Genomic DNA, 17,741 nt, shown 5'->3' with positions numbered 1-17,741 from the left:
TGAAAAATCTTATGAATAAACTAGAAAAACAGAGACCACTTGGGAAGATTAGAGAATGGTGGGGCTAGTGAGACCCAAGGTACAAGAAAGCAATTTCAATTTGACTTCAAAGCAACCCAAATGTGTGAACTCAAGAAAAGGCACAAACTTGGTTGAATTTGCATTGCGAAAGTGAGTTCCTTTGGCATAGAACTAGTTTGGGAAATGAATGTCTAGATCAGGTATTGAAGATGGCTTTACGAGTCCAAGAGTGGAGACGCTCGAGGAGTGGACAGGAGATTCATTCTGAAGAGTTTATGCAGAAAGAAAGTCAGCTACGGTCATTGTTTGGATGGATTTGAAAGGCACGAGGGACAGCTGAAGGATGCCCACTCTGCCTGCTCCAGAACTCACTAGATGCCTGCGGTGGAGTGCAGCAGAGGTAAAATGGAAAAGTGGCTCTTTATTTCTTTATTCTTTATGTTCTTTAGAATAGAAAGAAAAAGTAATAAATAAAGAGCACTAAGTTGCCTCTGTGGATAAAGATACATGATGCCAAGCAAGAGACACCCTGAGTTCAGTCTCCTCCCAGGGACCTCATGGTGGAAGGACTCCTGAAAGCTGCACTCTGGTTTTCACACATGCAGCATCACATGCAATGCCCCACCCCCAGCAAATAAAATAAATATAAGTTTTTAATAAAATAAAATTCATAATGCAGAAAGAGGTATGTGGAGTTATAGGCAGATCTAACCTGCAACCCACAGTCTGCCTGAAGCCAAGGACTGCTGTAAACCATGGCCCAACACAAACCATACATTTATTTAAAATATTCTGAGATTTTCCTTTTAACTTGATCGCATGATTCTCAGGGGTGAACACTGAAAATGACCATGACATTGTAATACAGTATCAGAAAGTTGGACATAACTGGTAGAGAGTTATGTGCATGGAAAGAAAGAAATGAAGTACGATGCTAGGGTTATATTCAGTGGTGAAGCACAAGGCTGGCATGCACAGGCCCTGGAGTTCAATCTGGAGAAACACACAGAAAAGAAGGAGAAGGAGGAGGAGGAGGAGGAGGAGGAGGAGGAGGAGGAGGAGATGAAGAAGAAAAAGAAGAAGAAGAAGAAGAAGAAGAAGAAGAAGAAGAAGAAGAAGAAGAAGAAGAAGAAGAAGAAGAGGGAGAGACAGATGGTGGAGAGATGTGGAAGAAAGGAGAAGAGAGGAGAGGGGAGAAGAAGGGACAGGAAGGGAGGGAAGGGTTGGATAGGAGAAGAGAGGGAGCATAGAGAAGGAAGGGTCAAGGGGAGGGGTGCAGGAGAAGAAAAGAAAATAGAGAAGTGAAGGGAGTGGGAAAGCGAAGAAAAGGAGAAACAAGGAAAAAGCACAAAGTATGGATAGGGTGGAAGGAGCTCAGTGGATGAGGGTGTTGTGTTTTCTCACAGGAGGACAGGTTTGTTTTGTTTTGTTTTTTGTTTTCAAGATCTCACTTAAAGCTAAAGGAGGCTGTGAAATTAATTACATTCTAGAAGGGAAGAGATACTATCATATGAACAGAGAAAGCAAAGGGCATGAAGGCTCAGGGACAAGGCAGGCAGTTGGGATGCACGCCTCTAACCCCTGTCCCTGAAAGGTAGAAGCCCAGGATCAAGTGTTTAAGGCCATTGTCTGATACAGAGGGAGATTCAGGCCAGCCAGGGTGTAGATATGACTCTGTTTCAAAAACCAAAACAAATGTCACTAGGAACAAATGCATTTCATGATGTTTCTTTTAAAACGTGAGCTTTTCTTCATAAAATTCAGTAACTCATTAAAAAATGTCTGGTGCATGCCTTTAATCCCAGCACTAGGGAGGCAGAGCCAGGTGGATCTCTGTGAGGTCAAGGCCAGCCTGGGCTACCGAGCAAGATCCAGGACAGGCACCAAAACTACACAGAGAAACCCTGTCTCGGGAAAAAAAAAAATTACTGGGAAGTTTGTTTTGTCATTTTTCTTTTTCATTTATTTTTTTATTAAGGAATTTTTTATTCATTTTACATACCAACCATGAGTTCCCTACAATGTTTTGGGAAGACTATTTCTTATTGCAAAAGTAGAATTGTAAGAAGTAGTCTTCCAAAAACATTGTAGGGAATTCCAGAGGCCAAGACAGGATTCTACCATTGGCTTGTGTGTTGCTTGTTTTGACACAAGCTCTTGCTACATGCCCTGGGCTAGCTTAGGCCTCCCTATACTCCCTGTCTTGGCCTCTGGAGTTCCCTACAATGTTTTTGGAAGACTGCTTCTTACAATATATTGATTCAATTAATCAATGGGCCACTGAGTGACTATTGTGCCTTCTGAGAGTTATAATTGTGAGTGAATTTCAAACCCTGAGCCTCCAGAAGAAGGACCCATAGAACAGAGAAAGGATTGAACAATTTGAATGGAATATTAATGCAAAATTCTCAAACAGCAAGTCACAGACCTAGGACTCCCACACTGTCTCCCACACTTAGAATCCAGGAGGGCTGAGATAGCGTCCTTCAGAGAAAGAAGGAATAAAGAAAGCTAAGGAAAGTCCAAGTTTATGTGGGATCTACTATGGCTAGACCCTGAAGAACACTGCCAAAGGAAACATACAGAACCTATCTCTATCCCTTACTAATAAATAAAGGCCATCAGTTTGTTCTTCAGCTAGGCTTCCTCATCCACTTCTACCACTCCCTACATCCAGTTCTACCCCTAGTAACTCTGGGACCAAACAACCTCCAGTTCCTTCACTGCATAGCTTGAGGCCTGGGGTTTGGTGAAGCCCCTTAGCTGCCCACATTCTGTAGTGACCCTGTCTCTGGCAACACATGTTGTACAGTTTTATAAATGACACATCATCATTACTCCAATCACTCCCTTACAATCTGCTATTTTATACTTTCTGAGACCTGGTTTATTGTCTTCCTACTTTACACTGGCCACAGCTTGAACTTCCTACAGTGCTTTTGTGGGTATCCCTGGCTATGTACAGAAGGTCCTCTGTGTTCTTATAGAATCCATTCTTCCATCCTTCTCTTGAGTGGATTTCATTTTTATGATTACTTGAGAATTGCATGTATGTATGTAATGAAATACCATACTCAATAAAAGTTTGTGATTTCACTTTTCTTTGCAGCTGAATAGTATTCCAACTTTACTATCCATTTGTCAGTTGAAAGACATTTAGATTGTTTTTATTTCACAGTTATTATAGAGCAACAATAAATATGGCTGATCAAGTATTTATAGCACAAATCTTGAAAAGTCTTATTAATAAAAACAAACCTGGAGCCAGGTACTGGGGTGAACGCTGGAAGATTAGAGAAGCAGAACAAGCCACAGTTTCCTCACCTCGCCAATTCCTCAGCTGATCCTGCTTCCTCAGACTTGAAGCCTCTGAGTTCTCATCCAAATGGATCTCAGCTGAACTGCTGCTAAAAGCCTAAAAGATTAACCAGGCTCTAATTCCTTGTCCTCATGCCTTAAATACCTTTCTGCTTCCTGCCATCACTTCCTGAGATTAAGGGCTCTTGTTACTATGCCTAGCTGTTTCCAGTGTGGCTTTGAACTCACAGAGATCCAGATGGATCTCTTTCTCTGGAATCCTAGGATTAAAGGTATATGTGCCACCATTTTCTGCCCTCTATATCTAGTGGCTGTTCTGTTCTCTGACCCCAGATAAGTTTACTAGGGTGCACAATATTTTGGGGAACACAATATCACCACAAGTATCTGTGGAGTCCTTTGGGCACATACTAGTATAGCTGGTATAGCCATATACCAGCTGGTTATATAGCTGGGTGATGTAGCTGGGTCATGTGGTTGATCTATTTTTAGTTTTTTAAGAATTCTCCACACTGATTTCCAGAGTGGCTATAGCAGTTTTCAATCCCAGCAATAGTGAACAGGGGATAACTTTTTGGCCACATCCCCTGTGGCATTTGTTCTCAGTAGTTTTTGGTGATCTTTGCCATTCTGAAAGTTGTTTTGATTTGCACTTCTCTAATTGCTAGAGACAATGAAATATATATATACACCTTAGCCATGTGGGGGTTTTTTGCTTGTTTTCTTGCTTGTTTATTTCTCTCTTCAGGGACCAGACCCATTTTTTGAATAGGTTGTTGGCTTCTGCTTGTTTGTTTATGAATCTTTCAGATTCATTTTTAGTTTTTTATATATTCTAGATCTCTCATTCTGGGGGCTTCCTCTTCAGGTGATCGAGTCTTTCTTTAGGAGTGCAGAAGCTTTTTAGTTTCATGAACCCCAGTTGTCAGTTTGGGCCTTAATTCTTGGCAAATAGGATCTTACTCAGAAAGTCCTGTTCTACATCCATATCCTGTGGAGTGTTGCCTGTGTTTGCTTCTAGCAGTTTCAGTGTTTCAGGTTTCATATTTAGACCTCTGCTCTACTTGAGGTCAGTGATCTACTTGTGCAAGATGATAGATATAAGTCTAATTTCATTCTTCCATATGTGGACATTCAGTTTTCTCAACACCATTTTTTGAAAAATGCCATCTTTTCTGCAGTGTATGCTTTTGGCATCATTGTCAAATATTAAATGGTTGTAGCTATTGGAACTTATGTTTGGGTCCTGTTTTGTTCCATTGGTCTATATGTCTGTTGTGAGGCCTATACTATATTGTGTTTATTATTATGGCTCTGTAATATATCTTAACATCTGGAATAGTAATTCCTCCAGCGCTGTGCTTTTTGCTCAGGATTGTTTTGGCTATCTGGTGCCTTTGTGGTTCCATATGAATTTTAGCATAGTTTTTCTATTTCTGTAAAGAATGAGATGGGAATTTTGATTGGTTTTGTACTGCATGTGTAAATGGCTTTTGGCAAAATGGTCATTTCTACAATATTAATTCTACCTATCCATGGACATATAATGTCTTTCCATTTTCTTTCCTTGGAGGTTGGAAATTTTCATTGTGAAGATCTTCAGCTCCCTGGTTAGATTTATTTATACATATATTTTATTTTTCTTTGAGGCTATTGTAGATGGCAGTGTGTCCATTACCTCTTTCTCTGTAGGCTTGTTGGTGGTACAGCTTTATTTATCTGTCAATCAGAGCAACACATATACAGAGTGTACACATATACAGAGTGTACAGAAAGACATCCCACAGCACTTCCCCTTTTCTGTCTAATCAAATAGGAAAGTTTTAACTTTAACATAGTAAAATTACATATAATAGAACAGTTATCAAGCAAGAATTACAGTTAGAATATCTAGTCTATTTGTATTTGGCAACTCTAAAAAATATTCTATCATCTATCCTATATTTGTAAGTCTGAAGTTTCATATTTAATTTATCTTTTATCATAACCAATGAAAATTATAACTATCTAGTCTTCAATTACATCAAAGACCCCCCCAGTAGGATACAATATTACCTGAGTAAAGAGGAAGAATATTACAAGCAACATCCATAATTTTAGAAATGACAGAAACAGCTGGCTGCCTGGACTGTCACCCAAAGTTCCTCTGCAATGTTGGGGCATCCATCTTCAGCCTATAGGCATAGAGTCTCTCAGTTGCTTCCCCCTGTATCCTATAGAACGTCTGGCAGTCTCCTCTGTGAAGCACAAAATTGAAGGACCATTTTGCCTTGTTTTGGCAAAATTCAGTGGTCACTTTTCTATGGGTCCTGTATGTCCAGTTTATACAACACATTATCAAGCAGTCCAGGGAAGAGCAGTTTCTTGCCCAAATGGCTATTTTTGCCATTAAAGAAAGGAAACTCCATATGGAGTTTCTTTAATGCCCATCATCCTCTTTGAAGTTGGTGCTTCCAGGAGCGGACATGTCTCATTGTCCAGAAAAGTCTAAGTTTATAAACATTTTAAATGCCATATTCTGTAGGTCTTTGAAGTGTTTGAAGATTATCTACCTAATTAAAATATATCTATGTATATTTAGAAAACTAAACTAACATGACCATAAGTTTGATTATCATAAATGACTAATTAGTCTGTATTTTCTAATTATATATTACAATTTTAAATGAGTTACATAAATACAATATCTTAAACAAGAGGAGAAATATATATATATAGTATAACAAATTAACTTTAAATTTGTATCAATAAATCAAAATTCATAACAATGTAAAACATTTCAAATAAGTTGTTGCTCTTTAAAAATAGATTGAATAATCTACTCTTTCATCCTATCATATCTATATCCCCTTTAATTCTTCCAAAAGAGATTGCATCTATAATTTAACCCCCTTTAAATAAAAATAAACATTCATAAACAATATTTTGGTTATTTGGGCATAGCTTTTCATACTACTTCCTGCTTATTGGGGGCACTGGCAATCTTATGGGGATCCTGAGAAAATTAAGAATTATAGTTAAATCTTGGCTGTAGTAGTCTGTGAGGCTGTATTATCTCAGCCAGTTGCCTTGAAATTGTTTTGGATGTTGGATCATCTGGGCCATGGCTGTCACTGGAAACCTTTCAGGGGGTCTTGGTTGATCAAACCATATTAACCTGGAAGCAATCCATAGGTTCTCATCTTCTGTGGAAACAAAACCACAACCTCTTTCCAAAGCAATATATCCTTAAAGTTTGAAGTCAAGATACCTTTAAAATACGCATATTGGTTTAACTTAGTAACCTCTACAATTAAATGTCTCTCTGCAGTTAAAAAATCTCAAAGACAACATAATTCAGACTCTCTGTGTAATTTCCATCTTTATGTGGTTTATTATATTTTTGTATATTATTTTTAAGACTTCATTTTATTTTTATGACTATATCTTTTTTTCTCTATCTCAAGCCTATTTATATTTTATAGACATTGTAAACCATTTAGAGTTTTATTCCATCTGAATCTGTCTTAATGTGCATTTATAATCCTTTTTTGGCCAGGAGAGATTTTAAGCTGCTAAGCTGTGCAGTGACTTTGGCTGTTGACTCCACCCCATTTGGCTTTTCAATATGGCGCAGGTACCATGAGTCATGCTTACCTCCCCAATTCTAGGAAGCAGTATTAAGTAGTGTGCCTGTGTTTTTAAGCTCATGGCCATGCTCCCAAGCCTGCCATTAGGCCAATGCAGCTTTATTCATCAACCAATCAGAGCAACAAATATCACAGCATACAGAAAGACATCCCACAGCAGTGTATAGAAAAGTTATTGATTTGTACATGTTGATGATTCTGTATCCTGCTGCATTCTGAAATTTGTTGATCATTTCTAATTTTTCTGGTACAATTTTTGGGATTTTGTCAGAATTTCTGCTAGGATATTATCTAATGTATACATACTATCATGTCCTTTGCAAATAGGGATAATTTGACTTCTTTTCCTATTTGTTTTCCTTTAATTTCCTTTTCTTGACTTGTTGCTCCAGCTAGTGTTTTGAGAATAACATTGAAAAACAGTAGGGAAAGTAGATATCCTGCTTCAGTCCTGACTTCAATGGGATTACTTAAAGCTTTTCGTCATTAGGATGATGTTAGCTACTAGTTTCTCATATGTAGCATTTTTTTTTTTTTATGTTGAGGTATGTTCCCTCTAGTCCTACTTTCTCTAGGACTTTTACCATGCAGGCATGTTGGTATCAAAGGGTTTTCTTGCATCTATTGAGATGGTCATGTAGTTTTTGTCTTCAAGTACACTGATGTTATTCATTACATTTACTGGCGTGTGTATTTTGAACCAGTCCTGCATCTCTGTGATAAATCCAACATGGTCATTGTGGTTAATATTTTTGATGTATGCCTGTATTCTTTTTTGCAAGTATTTTGTTGAGCGTTATTGGTTCTATGTTCATATGGCTATTGGACCAGTGCATATGTTGTGTCTTTACCTTGTTTGGGTGTTATAGTGACCCTGACTCTGAGTGCTCTATTTCCTTCCTTTCCTTTTTCTTTTTCTAAAATAGTTTATGAAGAATTGTCTACAGATATTCTTTGAAATTCTGGTAGATTCCTGCTGTGAATACATCTGGTCCTGGACTTTCCTTAGCTGGAATGCTTTTCATTGCTATTTGAGTCTCATTGTTTGCTAGGGTCTGTTTAGTTTTTTTTTACCTTCTTTGTATAATCTTGGTGGTTTGGAATCTGTTCACTATCCTCACTCCTTTTCAATCTAGATTGAATCTATAAATTTATCTGTTTCTTTTGGTATTCCAGATTAATGTAATACAGGGTTTTTAAATATTCCGTTCTAATATTCTGAATTTAATTTGTGTCTGTGATAATGTTTCCCTGTTCAATTCTGTTTCTTGTTAATTTGTGTCCTTTCTTTCTTTTGGTTAGTTAGGTCAAGTGTATCTCAATCTTGTCTTCTAAAAGAACTAACTCTTAGATTTGTTAATTTTTTGTATTCTTTGTTTCCATTTCATTAATTTCTGCTCTGAGTTTTATTACTTATTACTATCAAGCAGTTTTGGATTTGGTTTGCTCTTGTTTTTCTTTTTCAAGTTGTTTAGTTATATCATTAAATCATTTATTTGTGCTCTTTCTAGTGTTTCCTTTATATTTGATTTTTGTTTTGTCTCTTGCAGCTTTTCATAAACTTTTTTTTTGTTCTGTACTTAGTGTTTAAACGATGCTATGACCTAAGGATTTTCTTGTCTTGTCTTGTCTTGTCTATGTGTTGATCTGTGTGTTTTTTGTGTCTGTATGAATATGTCTTTCTTTAGTTTGGAGAAGTTTTCATCTATGATCTTGGTGTGAATCTGGTCCATTCCATTGATATGGTATTTCTTTCCCTCATCGATGCCTGTACTCTGAAGGTTTGGCTGTTTCATGATGTTCCTACATAACTTGTGTGTGTGTGTGTGTGTGTGTGTGTGTGTGTGTGTGTGTGTTTTGTTGTTGTTGTTTTTAACACATTCCTTGCTTATTTACTCTAGATCCTCTACTGTATCTTCAAGATGGAATGTATTATTCCATCTTCCGCTTGGTTCATTCTACTTGTAAGGATTTCCTTTGAATTGTCTATATGGGTTACTGGGTTTTTCAATTCCATCTTCATTTCAGCTTGAGTTCTCCTCTATCTCCTCATTAAATTTCATTTTCAAGTCCTAGATTTCCTTCATCATTCATATCAGTCTTATGTTTCTGCTTTCTTAGGCATCAGTTGGATGTTTATTGTCTTTAAGTTCTTTCTCCCTAATTTCATTGAGCTGTTTCTATAACTTCCTTGAATTCTTTGATAAAGTTTATGAGTATCTTTTAAATTCTATGTTCTGGAATTCATATAGATACTTACCATTGGCAAAGGTTTCTATAGGACTGGCAGGTTTTAGAGAAAATATATTGGTTTCTTCTTTCATATTGTTCTTATTTTTAATGAGATCTAAGCATGGGAACTTCTTTTGTTAGTTCTGTGTCTGACATGGAGAAAGCAGGGTGAGGCAGAAGAAGATAAACATGTAGATTAGTCCTAAGAAATTAGCCCACCTCACTGGGCTGTGTGTGCAGGATGTGAATCCTGGTCCAAGTCTGGAGTGTGGGAATAGATCTGAGTGTTAAGAAGGGTGAGTGAAGGGAAAGATCAGGCTAGACTCAGAGGAAGATATGAAGGATCTGACTGGGAGGAGAGGTGGGATGTGCTGTGGGAGGGTCCTATGGATCAGGGGCAGGCAGAGTGGGCCTTAGTGGAAGCCTAGATGTTGGTTTTAGCACAGGGAATGGTTGAGAGACTAAGCTAGATCACTGGATATGGGACTCATCCTAGATATGGGGTAGTATCAGATTGACTCATAGGGCTATACTATGGAAAAAGATCTACTGTAATTAAAACACACACACACACACACACACACACACACACACACACACACACACATCTTGTGAAAAACTAAAACAGAATAACATTCAACAATTCCATTTGTGAGCCTGGATTCAAAAAAAAATTGAAGACAATGTCTTGAAGAGCCAAGAGTTGTGCCTATGTCCATGTCAATGATAGCATCATTCATAATTGACAAAAGTTAGAAGTTTACTTGTAATGTGGATAGACATGCATACAACACAGTGCCTTGGACTTCAATTTGGCAGGACATTTTGACATGAGCTACAACATGCAAGAAATTTGAGGACACTGTGTTAACTGAAGTAAATCAGCCAGAAAGAACAACTGCTGAGTGATTCCACTTATGTGAGGCACCTGAAAAGTCCAGTTTACAGAACAGAAGATAGATCGCTAATCACCAGCGACCAGGGCAGGAGGAGTGGGGAGTTGGTATTTAACAGAGTTTTAGTTTTACAAGATAAAAATGTTCTAGAAAGAGATTGGTGGTAAGCACTGTATCCATGAGGATACAACAAAAGCTTCAAAGTATACGCTTAAAAATGGCTACAACTGCAAATTCATGTTGTACATACTTTCACAGTATAAAACGTCAGAATAAACATGCTACACATCTTCCGAAAAGATAGAGCTTGTGACCTGCCAAACCCTTCCCTTCCTATGCCATAGTGTAGTTGCTCCACGGTGGAAAATACAGAGACCAGGTAACTATTTGCTGGATAGCAGTAAGACACATGTCAGGTGAAGCACTCCACTCCCATGTCTGGCTGCTGAGAAGCCTATCAGGATGTTTTGACTTATTACCCTAAGCCTTCATCAGCTGATGAAACTAATTTTTTTTCATCAGCTGATTAAGATTCAAGATAATGAGTCAAAACATGCCAGTAGTAATTCCCAACAGCACTGAAGACAGGATGTTATCTTTTCCAGGCACATGCAGGAAGACAGGAAGTGAACCATCTCTGCCTCCTTTCAGAAAGCAAAGTTCTTGTTGCTAAAGCAAGGGACAATTACTACATGTGTATAAGGAAGACTTATATAAAGTTAGTTGGCCCAGTGAATGGAATTGATGGCTAATAATTATTTTTAAAAAAGCAAAGGGCTGAAATTAATTCATGAACAAATACAAGCAGATGCAAGAAGGTTAAAAAAAATCACACGGGGAATTGCCATGCACAAATCTGAGCAGATTCTAGGAAAATAAAAGTTCCAAATACTCTGTGAGCTTCCTCTTAAATCAACAATGTGCCTCAGAATGTTTTTGATGGCAGCTGTAGCTAAGCTGAAAGTTCCAGAAATTTTCCACAACTATTCTGCATTCTCTAGGCTTCTTGTCTGATGGTGGAATATTGAGTTTTACCAACAAAACCATTTGATTGAATACTCTACCCCTTAAAATCAGATATATATGTATTTTAAATTCCATCAGGCCTCCATCGGGAAAGTACCTAATATTTGGAATGTATTGCTTAATGTGCTAACTGATCTTATTTGGGTGTGGGGCTCACTGTCAGGGAGACCAAAAGCAGAGTGACAGTTATTGCTACTGAAAGCATTCTGTGGTGTGTGAGCAGAATGGCTGATGCACCTGGAGACAGGGGAGTTAAATATTTCCTCAATCAGCACTCCAAAGCCTGAGGAAGATTGGACATAAAATCGTCTACATATCTGCCTCCGTTTATCTCCTTCCGTAGTTTGAAGTAAATCAACTTATAAGATCTGCTATGAAAAGTGTCCCTCTAAAAATACAATCGATGCTAAAACATGGCAAGAGATGGTCTCCGTGGCAGATGGGAAGCTTAGAGTTTGCACCCCCACAAACAATAGCTGTGATCTTATTGTCTTTGAATTGCCACAACTGATCATGCAATGCTTTTGAATACAAGAAGACAATAGAAAAGATTCCTCCCATCTACCTATAGCCCTGTTGATCACCAAGGGCTGTGAAAGCTGAAGCAGTGGTGGAGCCTTTGTCTGAAGTTTTAGGAAAGGGGAAAAGCTGGTACTAAAGAAATGAAAATAGTCTCTTCTCATCCTTGCTAGATTTTCCTTTCTTCCCCTGACTGCTGTGTCTCCACCATTCAGTGCCTGCCCGTCACTCTTGGAAATTACCGTCACCAACTAATTAGAAAAACATCACCACTAAGATTCCATTTGTAACATGCTACTTAGAGATACTACTTCTTAGAGAGCAACACACGTGCATGCACACACACATACACGCATGCACAAACTCACATGCATGTGCACACACATGTACACTGGTAGAGAGGGTCTTAATTGATGCAAGGTTTACTGTGTAAAGCAAAATTTCCTTTGGATGCGCTGCCATCCTATGCTAAGGAGGAGGCCTTTAGAGTTTTATGGGCTCTTCTACTCATTGGGAGCATACATTTACTAACTGTATAATTGGTGGCACAGTTCTTCCATCCTAAGTATTGTTATCAGTTAATTAAACTTGAAATGCAGCTTTGTTCCATGACATGTTTTGTCAGATTGTTTGCCTTATTTATTTATCATCATAAAATTCTACTTGGTGAGTGGCAGCTTCTCAGCCCTCCAATAATAATATAAATCAAAACATAAGATTTTAGTCTTCATGCAATTTCCTTTTGGTCTGAAAATATGAAACCAGATGTTTTTGGCATGCTAAAGATGCTTTTCATCTTTTTTTAGATTCTTTCAGTGCAGTCAAAGTAAATGCATTTTTAAAACCAACTTATGAAAGTTAAATTCCCTTTGTTCATCTGCGTGTAGTCTGGTTTGCATTGAGGCAGTGGCGTTGAGAGACCTTTCAGATAACATATTGAATATTCTGGAGGAATTACACATGCGGGGCTAAAAGCTCAAAGGGCAACAGAAATTATATTAATAGCAGATCAGCAGCCCATGAACCGTGATTCACTAGAGGGTCTTCCCAAGCAGCATTCCTGAAAGTGGAGATTCAAGTTAGACAGCAGCCAACATGATCTTGACTATCTAGCCATTATCTGGGTGGTGTGCCTAATTTGTTCACATAGTTATCACATACTTGAACCAGTTTGAAGACCAGGGGCCCAGGAAAACACAGCCATTGGAATTTCCTGCGACAGTGAATCTCATTTCGGTAGATATTACCATCTATCTCAGCCTAAGGCTATCGCTAAAACGTCTAAACACTCCCAGATGGAACCTTCTCCACTGATATTAAAGGGATTTGATGTTACTGGAGAGACCTGGGGTCAGTGAATAGAGTGGCACAGGGGATAATCTCATTTGTATACAGCCTCAGATGGCCATGACGTCCTTGGGCTATTTTGTGGTTTGGGTATGGAACTCTTTGGACAGCCTGAAATACTTTGGGATCTTGGTGGGGTGGTGGATGGAATTATTTATAATGAAGTTCGCTATCTCAGCTTTGATGTGGTTGCCCCATCCTTAGCCTTCAACTTCACTGCATAAATTCCACAGCCAGCACACGAGACACATCTACCTGCTCACCACTAACAGACCTGACAGTCTCTGCTCAGCAAGAGTGGACTTCCCTCAGCTCTTGCTCTGATTCCAAGCAAGCGATCCCAGAGGCGTCTTCCAAATACGCAGTCTTCATGAATTTCCTTGTCACTGATTTTCAATTGACTTTGTGTCCCTGCCATTCCACCAAACATTCTGCATGTAAATCTCCAGTGGCCCCTCCCAGACAAAAACAATACATTCTTCAGTCTTTATCACGGCTGATGATTTGGCCTCTTCCTCCCTCTGCTCTCAGTAAAATGACTGGTTTTTTTGTTTGTTTGTTTGTTTTTACTCCTATTAAGTAGTTGTGCTTTTCTCTTTTCTTTTCTTTTTTTTAAATTTTTCTGTCACCTTGCCCTTCTTTCCCAGTTTTTCCTGTCCCCAAACCTCTTCTTCTGCCTGATGGTAAATGTTGTACTCTGCAAGCCTTCACTTTTGAGAGCTCCCATTTTCATTGTCCATAATTTTCTAGGTGTGACCGAGACTGTCCATCTTTTGATGTTATACATAATTCTACTTTACTCCTCTGCAGAAGAATCCAGCACCTATCAACCTAGTAGGAACCGCCACTGAAAAGTCCGAGACACCTCAAAGCATGTGAAAATAAACAGACTTCCCCCCCCCCATTATCATTTTCCTAAAGAGTCAAAACTAATTAATATCACTCAGATGTCTAAGCCGGCAATCTTTCGGCTGTCTATGATTGCATCAAAGATTACTCCCACATGCATCTGCCCCGAGCCCTCCAATTCTACCTTTGAACTACATTTAATATCCTAAAAAGAAAATTCAGTGTCTGAAGATATAGAGAATATTTGCTTCCCTGGATTTGATTGCCAATTACATTTGGATGGAGATCCTCATCATCCCAGTCACATAACACAAACCACCAGTGTCTCCCATGTCTGATTTTGAGGGATGTGAGAAAATAGGAGAGACGAGGTGGAAAAAAAAAATGGAGGAGGGGAAATTACAAAGGGAAAAAACGCTGGGCACAAAGAAAAGTGGCCTTCCTCCAAGCCAACTTCCTGTCTTCTTACATAAATGGATGGTGCTAAAATTCATCTGGTGTCTCGAGTTCGAAATTCAGTTTGGGGTTTTTAAGGGGTTTTTTTTGTTTTGTTTTGTTTTAATTTTAGCTCCATTTCTAGGTTCTCAGATCCAATAAGATCAAATAAATAAATAAATAAATAAATAAATAAATAAATAAGTAAATATGCTGTGGTTTCCACTCCTGTAGACATCCACATCACAATCAACCCCCTGCAGGGTCTTCTTTATCACAGCCACTGCTTGTCCTTCCAGTGCTCCTGGTTCCTGCACCGCTCCTTACTGTAACAATAATGTCTGCTTCTCGCCAAGATGGGCAGAGTCCCAGCATGCCTTGCTACTTACCCCACCTGTGTTCCCAAAGCACTGCCTACTGTCCCTTCTTCCCTCCGCAGACACTTCTTCCTCCCTCCCTCCTTCCATTCCTTTCCTTCTTCCATCTTCCTGTCTTCTTTTCCTTATTCTCTCCCTTTTCTCCTCCTTTCTCCCTCCTTCCCTTCTTCCCTTCCTCTTCCATTTTTCTCTCCTTCCCTCCTTCCCTTTCCTCTTTCTTTCTCTCTCCCCTTCCTTTCCCTCTTGTTTCTTTTTCTCTTCTTTCTTTGTTCTTTTTCTTCTATCTTTCCTTGCTTCCTTCTTTCTCTTTCTTTCTGTGCTCAGGACTGAACTCAGAGGCCCTAACCCTCAGCTGTACTCCTACACAGCTAATGCTTTCCTGATGCCCTCCTTCCTGTCACACTCCACCACCTGCTGGTGAGCAAAGCTTGGGAACTCAGCTACAGCACGTATCTCCCACTTCCCAGGTAGGACTGGTCAACTCTTGCCATCCTTTTTTACCCCTTCGGTGATTTAGCCATCTTCTTGCCTCATGTGGCTATGTATAATGTATTTGTATACAATCTCAAAAACTAGACTTGAACTTCTAAAATTCCAGAATTGTTTCTGGCTGTGCTCCCTGCTCTTACTTTTGGTACAACTTTAAGACAACTTAGGAGGTTGATGTATACAGTTGAGGTTCTGCTCCTGAGCCTGGCACTCTGAATGGCAGGCCCATAAAGCACGGTCACCGGGCATCTATTAGCAATTGCAGGGAAGGACCCCTACTGCAGAGTAGATGACAAGGCTCTCATCTGTCCAACCACTAGGTGCTGTGGGATGTTCTGTATGGCAAATGTGTTGCTAATTAGTCAATAAATAAAACACTGATTGGCCATTGGCTAGGCAGGAAGTGTAGGCGGGACAAGGAGGAGAATAAAGCTGGGAAATGGAAGGCTGAGTCAGAGAGACACTGCCAGCCGCCATGATGAGAAACAGCATGTGAAGATGCCGGTAAGCCATGAGCCACGTGGCAAGGTATAGATTTATAGAAATGGATTAATTTAAGCTGTAAGAACAGTTAGCAAGAAGCCTGCCACGGCCATATAGTTTGTAACCAATATAAGTCTCTGTGTTTACTTGGTTGGGTCTGAGTGGCTATGGGACTGGCGGGTGTCAGAAATTTGTCCTGACTGTGGGCCAGGCAGGAAAACTCTAGCTACAACTAGGAAAGAAGTTCAAAGGCTTTGACCCACTTCATCTTCAGATTCAACTTCTACAATTTTCTTGAGTCAGGTGAGACTGGATGCTCTCATAGCAAAGCAACTGAATCAATTTTATTCATCACAGATAGAAGTAAAAAAAAAAAAAACAGCAGAAACCTGGGGTTCCTGTCAAGCCACACACCCAGAATTCAGGAAGCTACTTGGAGCTAGTAAATTCTTGTCTGTGCATGTCCATGATACACATTAGCTGAGGGTCCTCCAATGCACTCCACTTTGGGTTTCTCACTCCGGAGTAAGTGATAATGCTGGACAAAAGTGTAACATATTGATCCAGGAGGAACGGGAACAGAACTTAGATAATTATACAGTCCCTTCATTTATCGGGGCTTTGCCATGCCCAGCACACTTTCCAGAAGTTCTAAGGACCATACATAAGTGCATGCACCTACTATCCCAGATACCCACCAGGCTAAGGTCAGAGGATGGTGAGTTAGGGATCAGCCTAGGTGGCATAGTGAGGGGAAGAAAGAAAGAAAGAAAGAAAGAAAGAAAGAAAGAAAGAAAGAAAGAAAGAAAGAGGAAGCAGAAAAAATTGTTACAGAGAGACAAAGGGAAAAAGAGGGAAAGAGAGAAGAGAAGGGAAGGGAGGAGAGGAAAGGAGACAAGAGGGGAGGGGAGAGGAGAGGAAAGGAGACAAGAGGGGAGGCGAGAGAGGAGGGGAGGGGAGAGAAGAGGAGGGGAGGGGAGGGGAGGGGAGGGAGGGGAGGGGAAGAAGAGATAGAGGTCAAGATGGAATCTACACTGTGGAGTATTTCCATCCACCACTATTAACCAGTAGACCTTTGTTTCTATTGTACATTTTGCAAAATGATAAAGAAATACGGCATCTCTAGAAGCAATGGTGAAAAGAAAAATGGAGAACAGTAGCATTGCATGTTTAGTAGTGCCTAATATAGGCTGGGGGGTGGCTCAGGAGGTTTTAGATTGCAGAAGACCCAAGTTCAATTCACAGCACCACCAATATTAGGTGGCTCACAACTGCCAGTAACTGAGGTCAAGGGGATCCAGCACCTCCAGTGTCTGTAGGTACCTGCACTTATAAGCACATACCCCCAGAGAGAAGCACACGCATGCACACACGTACAATTAAAAGTAACATAAAACACTGCCTTATGTACAACAAGTACTTAAATATGGGTGTCTTACACTCAACTCATCAATAAAATGCTTATTAAATGGATACATGATTAGAAAAGTTCAGGAAGATATCAAGATTGACCAGCTCCATGAAGGTGAGGACACTTCCAGATTATTTGCAATTTTTGCTTTCTCCATTCACTAGGCCTAGCGTCAAACTCAAAAGAATTCCACATACACAGTGGAACATTAAATCAGAAAGATAAGATACCTACAGACTCACATCCAAAGAGGGAAGAACATAAATAAACATGAAGGGAAAGAATCATTCAAGGTAGAGAGAACCAGGGACCAGTCGGGGAAGAAGTAGACCGGGGAAGAGCTGGAGGGTTGGAAAGTAGATGTGAGCTTGAAAGGCCGATGACGGGGCTGCCGAGCCACTAATCATGGTTTTTGTGAAGTATAAGATAGAGGCAGTGGACTAATGCAAGAGCTAAAGTGAGACAGCCATGTTCTCCCCATCATTTTGTTTGCCCCTTTCCTTGTCTGCCATTGTTTGGGTCATGCCGCCTCTCTGAAGGTTCCACTGTGCATCAATGATCCTAACACAGAACTCAGGGATGATCGTACCTCTTGGTAGATATACTCAGTTTTCTGCTTCCTTGAATCCCCCCTAAGCTCCCACTCCTCCAAGACTGAATCTTTCCCCAGTGATGAGGTCAACTCTGAGAGCAGCAAAGGCAGTTTAAG

The sequence above is a fragment of the Peromyscus eremicus genome, chromosome 16_21 (assembly GCF_949786415.1).
Source record: "Peromyscus eremicus chromosome 16_21, PerEre_H2_v1, whole genome shotgun sequence".
Taxonomy (NCBI): Eukaryota; Metazoa; Chordata; class Mammalia; order Rodentia; family Cricetidae; genus Peromyscus; species Peromyscus eremicus.
This window is presented reverse-complemented; position numbering follows the sequence as displayed.